Genomic DNA, 6,334 nt, shown 5'->3' with positions numbered 1-6,334 from the left:
TCTCTAGTTGTGGCAAGCGGGGGCCACTCTTCATCGCGGTGCGCGGGCCTCTCACTGTCACGGCCTCTCGTTGCGGAGCACAGGCTCCAGACGCGCAGGCTCAGTAGTTGTGGCTCACGGGCCTAGCCGCTCCGCAGCATATGGGATCTTCCCGGACTGGGGCACGAACCCGTGTTCCCTGCATTGGCAGGCGGATTCCTAACCACTGCGCCACCAGGGAAGCCCAATAAGCACAATTTTAAATGTTAACAAATCTCACCTGAGTGATGATACGTCAACAGATGATATCAGTCTGTACATGTCTCCAAAAGTCCAATCCCTAAACTTCACATTGTTCAAAAATCCTATATATGCTTATAACTCTATTATGCTGAAAGGGACTAAAAGCATTGCTCTGCCTTATTAGTTTGCTAGGGCTGCCATACAAAGTACCACATACTGGGTGAGTTAGAAATTTATTCACTCAAAATTCTAAAGTCCGATAGTCTGAAATCAAGGTATTGGCAGGGTTGGTTTCATTCTGAGACATCTCTCTTTGGCTTGTACATAGGTGTCTTCTCTGTGTGTCCTCATATGGTCCTCCCTTGATCTGTGTTGTCTGTGCCTTAATCTCTTCTTCTTATGAGAGCACCATGCATATTGGATTAGGACTCACTCTAACAATCTTATTTTAATGAAGTTACTTCTTTTAAGGCCCTATCTCCAAATACAGTCGCATTCCAAGGTATTGGGGATTAGGGCTTCAACATATGAATTTTGTGGGGACACAGTTTAACCTATAACTGTAAGAAATAAATTCATCTTTGTTTTCCTCCTGCACCAAGCTATAGCTGTAGATCTTATTTCTACAAAAAAAAAAAAAAAAAAAAAAGCGGCAGTGGGCGGTGAAACTGCTTGGAAGGACAACGGCGGCATGTGCGAGGGTCCGTCCCGCATCTCGGGGCCCATCCCCCCAGACCCTACGCTCTGTCCTGACTACTACCGGCGGCTGGCCTCGGCCCAAGGGCACCTTGAGGGAAACGCGCTGAAGTTGGGCCTGCTGACTCCGGACCCCGACCTAGACGCCACCCCTCCCCGCGGCCCCCGCATCGGTCCCGGAGCCCGAGAAATCCTGGAGCGTGGCCGGTGCGGCGTGGGTGACGTGCTGCTACAGCTCGGGGGTATCTCCCTAGGCCCAGGGGCCTCTCCCAAGAGGAAGGACCCCAAAGACCATGAGAAGGAGAACCTGAGGCGGATCAGGGAGATCCAGAGGCGCTTCCGTGAGCAGGAGCACAGCCGGGAGTAGGACCAGTCCAGGCCCCTGAAGGCTCTGTGGCGCTCACCCAAGTATGACAAAGTGGAGTCCCATGTCAAGGCCCAGATGCAGGAGCCCGGCCCTGCCTCTGGGACAGAGCCTGCCCACTTCCTGCGGGCACATTCTCGTTGCGGCCCTGGGTTCCCACCACCCCGTGTCCCCAGTCCCCAGCTAACCAACCCCACCAGGTCCCAATGCTAAGGGCCCAGGCCCAAGTGTGGACTTCATTACCCACAATGCTCGCACTGCCAAGAGGGCCCCCCGGCGGCATTCTCGCTTGCTGCAAGTCCTGGCACGTTTGCTGGAGCAGCAATGGCAGGCCCAGGAGCACTACAACGCCACACAGAAGGGTCACGTGCCCCATTACTTGTTGGAGCGCAGGGATCTGTGGCGGCAGGAGGCTGAGGCCCGTCAGCACAGCCAGCCGGACCCGGCCGTGCCCCCTGGCCACACTTGGATGCCTGAGAACCAGCGGCACCAGGTTGGTGTTGTGTCTCTCCCAGAAGATATGTTGAAGTTCTAAGGCCTGGTCCCTGTCAATGTGGCCTTATTTAAAAATAGGGTCCTTGCAGATGTAAACAAGTTAAGATGAGGTCATACTTGATTAAGATGTGTCCTAATTCACCATAACTAGTGTCCTTATAGGAAGAAAAAGACATAGAAACACACACAGGAGAGATGGTGGAGGCAGAGTTTGGAGTTATGCAGCTGTAAGATAGGAATTCCAAAGATTCCTGGTGGCCACCTCAGGAAGCTAGGAAAAATCAAGCGAGGATTTTACCCAGAGTCTCAGACGGAACATTAATTTGCTGACATCTTGATTTCAGCCTTTTAACCTCTAGAGCTGTGAAAGAATGAATTTTTATTGTTGTAAGCCATTCTAGATATTGGTAATTTTTTTAAAAACATCTTTATTGGAGTATAATTGCTTTACAATGGTGTGTTAGTTTCTGCTTTATAAGAAAGTGAATCAGCTCTACATATACATATATCCCCATATCTCCTCCCTCTTGCGTCTCCCTCCCACCCTCCCCATCCCACCCCTCTAGGTGGTCACAAAGCACCAAGCTGATCTCCCTGTGCTATGTGGCTGCTTCCCACTAGCTATCTATTTTACATTTGGTAGTGTATATATGTCCATGCCACTCTCACTTCGTCCCAGCTTACCCAGCTTACCCTTCCCCCTCTGCGTGTCCTCAAGTCCATTCTCTACATCTGCATCTTTACTCCTGTCCTACCCTTAGGTTTTTCAGAACCTTTTTTTTTTTTTTTCAGATTCCATATATATGTGTTAGCATACGGTATTTGTTTTACTCTTTCTGACTTCACTCTGTATGACAGACTCTAGGTCCATCCACCTCACTACAAATAACTCAATTTCCCTTCTTTTTATAACTGAGTAACATTCCATTGTATATATGTGCCACATCTTCTTTATCCATTGGATGGACACTTAGGTTGCTTCCATATCCTGGCTATTGTAAATAGAGCTGCAATGAACATTGTGGTACATGTCTCTTTTTGAATTATGGTTTTCTCAGGGTATATGCCCAGTAGTGGGATTGCTGGGTCGTATGGTAGTTCGATTTATAGTTTTTTAAGGTAACTCCATACTGTTCTCCATAGTAGCTGTATCAATTTACATTCCCACCAACAGTGCAGGAGGGTTCTCTTTTCTCCACACCCTCTCCAGCATTTATTGTTTATAGATTTTTTGATGATGGCCATTCTGACTGGAGTGAGGTGATATCTCATTGTAGTTTTGATTTGCATTTCTCTAATGATTAGTCATGTTGAGCATCCTTTCATGTATTTGTTGGCCATCTGTATATCTTCTTTGGAGAAATGTCTATTTAGGTACTCTGCCCATTTTTGGATTGGGTTGTTTGCTTTTTTTGGTATTGAGCTGCATGGGCTGTTTGTAAATTTTGGAGATTAATCCTTTGTCAGTTGCTTCGTTTGCAAATATTTTCTCCCATTCTGAGTGTTGTCTTTTCGTCTTGTTTATGGTTTCCTTTGCTGTGCAAAAGCTTTTAAGTTTCATTAGGTCCCATTTGTTTTTTGTTTTTTTTTTAATTTCCATTTCTCTAGGAGGTGGGTCAAAAAGGATCTTGCTGTGCTGTATGTCATAGAGTTTTCTGCCTGTGATTTCCTCTAAGAGTTTTATAGTGTCTGGCCTTACATTTAGGTCTTTAATCCATTTTGAGGTTTTTTTTGCATATGGTGTTATGGAGTGTTCTCATTTCATTCTTTTACATGTAGCTGTACAGTGTTCCCAGCGCCACTTATTGAAGAGGCTGTGTTTTCTCCATTGTATATTCTTTCCTCCTTTATCAAATATAAGGTGACCATATGTGTGTGGGTTTATCTCTTGGCTTTCTATCCTGTTTCCTCGATCTATATTTCTGTTTTTGTGCCAGTACTATACTGTCTTGATTACTGTGGCTTTGTAGTATAGTCTGAAGTCAGGGAGCCTGATTCCTCCAGCTCCATTTTTCTTTCTCAAGATTGCTTTGGCTATTTGGGGTCTTTTGTGTTTCCATACAAATTTGTGAATTTTTTTGTTCTAGTTCTGTGAAAAATGCCAGTGGTAGTTTGACAGGGATTGTACTGAATCTGTAGATTGCTTTGGGTAGTATAGTCATTTTCACAATGTTGATTCTTCTAATCCAAGAACATGGTATATCTCTCCACCTGTTTTTATCATCTTTAATTTCTTTCATCAGTGTCTTATAGTTTTCTGCATACAGGTCTTTTGTCTCCTTAGGTAAGTTTATTCCTAGGTATTTTATTCTTTCTGTTGCAATGGTAAATGGGAGTGTTTCCTTAATTTCTCTTTCAGATTTTTCATCATTAGCATATAGGAATGCAAGAGATTTCTGTGCATTAATTTTGTATCCTGCTACTTTACCAAATTCATTGATTAGCTCTAGTAGTTTTCTGGTAGCATCTTTAGGATTCTCTATGTATAGTATCATGTCATCTGCAAACAGTGACAGTTTTACTTCTTTTCTGATTTGGATTCCTTTTACTTCTTTTTCTTCTCTGTTTGCTGTGTCTAAAACTTCCAAAACTATTTTGAATAATAGTGGTGAGAGTGGGCAAGTGGGCCTTGTCTTGTTCCTGATCTTAGTGGAAATAGTTTCATGTTTTCACCAATGAAAACGATGTTGGCTATGGGTTTGTCATATATGGCCTTTATTATGTTGAGGTAAGTTCATTCTATGCCTACTTTCTGGAGGGTTTTTATTATAAATGGGTGTTTAATTTTATCAGAAGCTTTTTTGCATCTTTTGAGATGATCATATGGTTTTTATCCTTCAATTTGTTAATATGGTTTATCACATTGATTGATTTGCATATATTGAAGAGTCCTTGTATTCCTGAGATAAACCCCACTTTATCATGGTTTATGATTCTTTTAATGTGCTGTTTGTATTCTGTTTGCTAGTACTTTGTTGAGGATTTTTCCATATATATTCATCAGTGATATTGGCCTGTAGTTTTCTTATTTTGTGACCTCTTTGTCTGGTTTTGGTATCAGGGTGATGGTGGCCTCATAGAATGAGTTTGGAGGTGTTCCTCCCTCTGCTATATTTTGGAAGAGTTTGAAAGGATAGGTGTTAGCTCTTCTCTAAATGTTTGATAGAATTCACCTGTGAAGCCATCTGGTCCTGGACTTTTGTTTGTTGGAGGATTTTTAATCACAGTCTCAATTTCAGTGCTTGTGATTGGTCTGTTTATATTTTCTATTTCTTCCTGGTTCAGCCTCGGAAGGTTGTGCTTTTCTAAGAATTTGTTCATTTCTTCCAGGTTGTCCATTTTATTGGCATATAGTTGCTTATAGTAATCTCTCATGATCCTTTGTATTTCTGCAGTGTCAGTTGTTACTTCTCCTTTTTCAGTTCTAATTCTATTGATTTGAGTCTTCTCCCTTTTTTCTTGTTGAGTCTGGCTAATGGTTTATCAATTTTGTTTATCTTCTCAAAGAACCAGCTTTTAGTTTTATTGATCTTTGCTATTGTGTCCTTCATTTCTTTTTCAGTTATTTCTGAGCTGATCTTTATGATTTCTTTCTGTCTGCTAACTTTGGGGGTTTTTTTTGTTCTTCTTTCTCTAATTGCTTTACGTGTAAGTTTAGGTTGTTTATTTGAGATGTTTCTTGTTTCTTGAGGTAGGATTTTATTGCTATAAACTTCCCTCTTAGAACTGCTTTTGCTGCATCCCATAGGTTTTGGGTCGTTGTGTGTTCATTGTCATTTGTTTCTAGGTAGTTTTTGATTTCCTCTTTGCTATCTTCAGTGATCTCTTGGTTAGTTGGTAGTGTATTGTTTAGCCTCCATGTTTTTGTATTTTTTACAGATTTTCTCCTGTACTTGATATCTAGTCTTATAGCGTTGTGTTCGGAAACAATACTCGATACAATTTCAATTTTCTTAAATTTACCAAGGCTTGATTTGTGACCCAGGATATGATCTATCCTGGAGAATGTTCCATGAGCACTTGAGAAGAAAGTATTTTCTCAGTCCCTTTCTTTTTCTCTTCTTCTTCTGGGACCGCTATAATTCTAATGTTGTTGCATTTAATTTTGTCCCAGACGTCTCTGAGACTGTCCTCAATTCTTTTCATTCTTTTTTCTTTATTCTGCTCTGCAGTAGTTATTTTCACTATTTTATCTTCCAGGTCATCCATTCTTCTGCCTCAGTTATTCTGCTATTGATTCCTTCTAGAAAATTTTTAATTTCGTTTATTGTGTTGTTCATCATTGTTTGTTTACTCTTTAGTTCTTCTAGGTCCTTGTTAAATGTTTCTTGTATTTTCTCCGTTCTATTTCCAAGATTTTGGATCACCTTTACTATCATTACTCTGAATTCTTTTTCAGGTAGTCTGCCTATTTCGTCTTTATTTGTTTGGTCTGGTGGGTTGACCTTGCTCCTTCATCTGCTGTGTGTTTCTCTGTCTTCTCATTTTGCTTAACTTTCTGTGTTTGGGATCTCCTTTTCTCAGGCTGCAGGTTTGTAGTTCCTGTTGTTTTTGGTA

At 41.7% G+C, this 6,334-nt stretch overlaps 1 pseudogene across 1 annotated transcript; it reads left to right on the top strand.

Annotated features, from left to right (window-relative positions):
- Positions 1–230: 230 nt before the first annotated feature.
- On the top strand, positions 231–5,805 carry LOC309611849 (enkurin domain-containing protein 1 pseudogene; annotated as a pseudogene). Its single transcript has one exon. The product of its transcript is annotated as an enkurin domain-containing protein 1 pseudogene (transcript).
- Positions 5,806–6,334: the final 529 nt, after the last annotated feature.

Source organism: Balaenoptera borealis, assembly GCF_965194805.1.
Source record: "Balaenoptera borealis genome assembly, chromosome: 15".
Lineage (NCBI taxonomy): Eukaryota > Metazoa > Chordata > Mammalia > Artiodactyla > Balaenopteridae > Balaenoptera > Balaenoptera borealis.
This window is presented reverse-complemented; position numbering and strand designations above follow the sequence as displayed.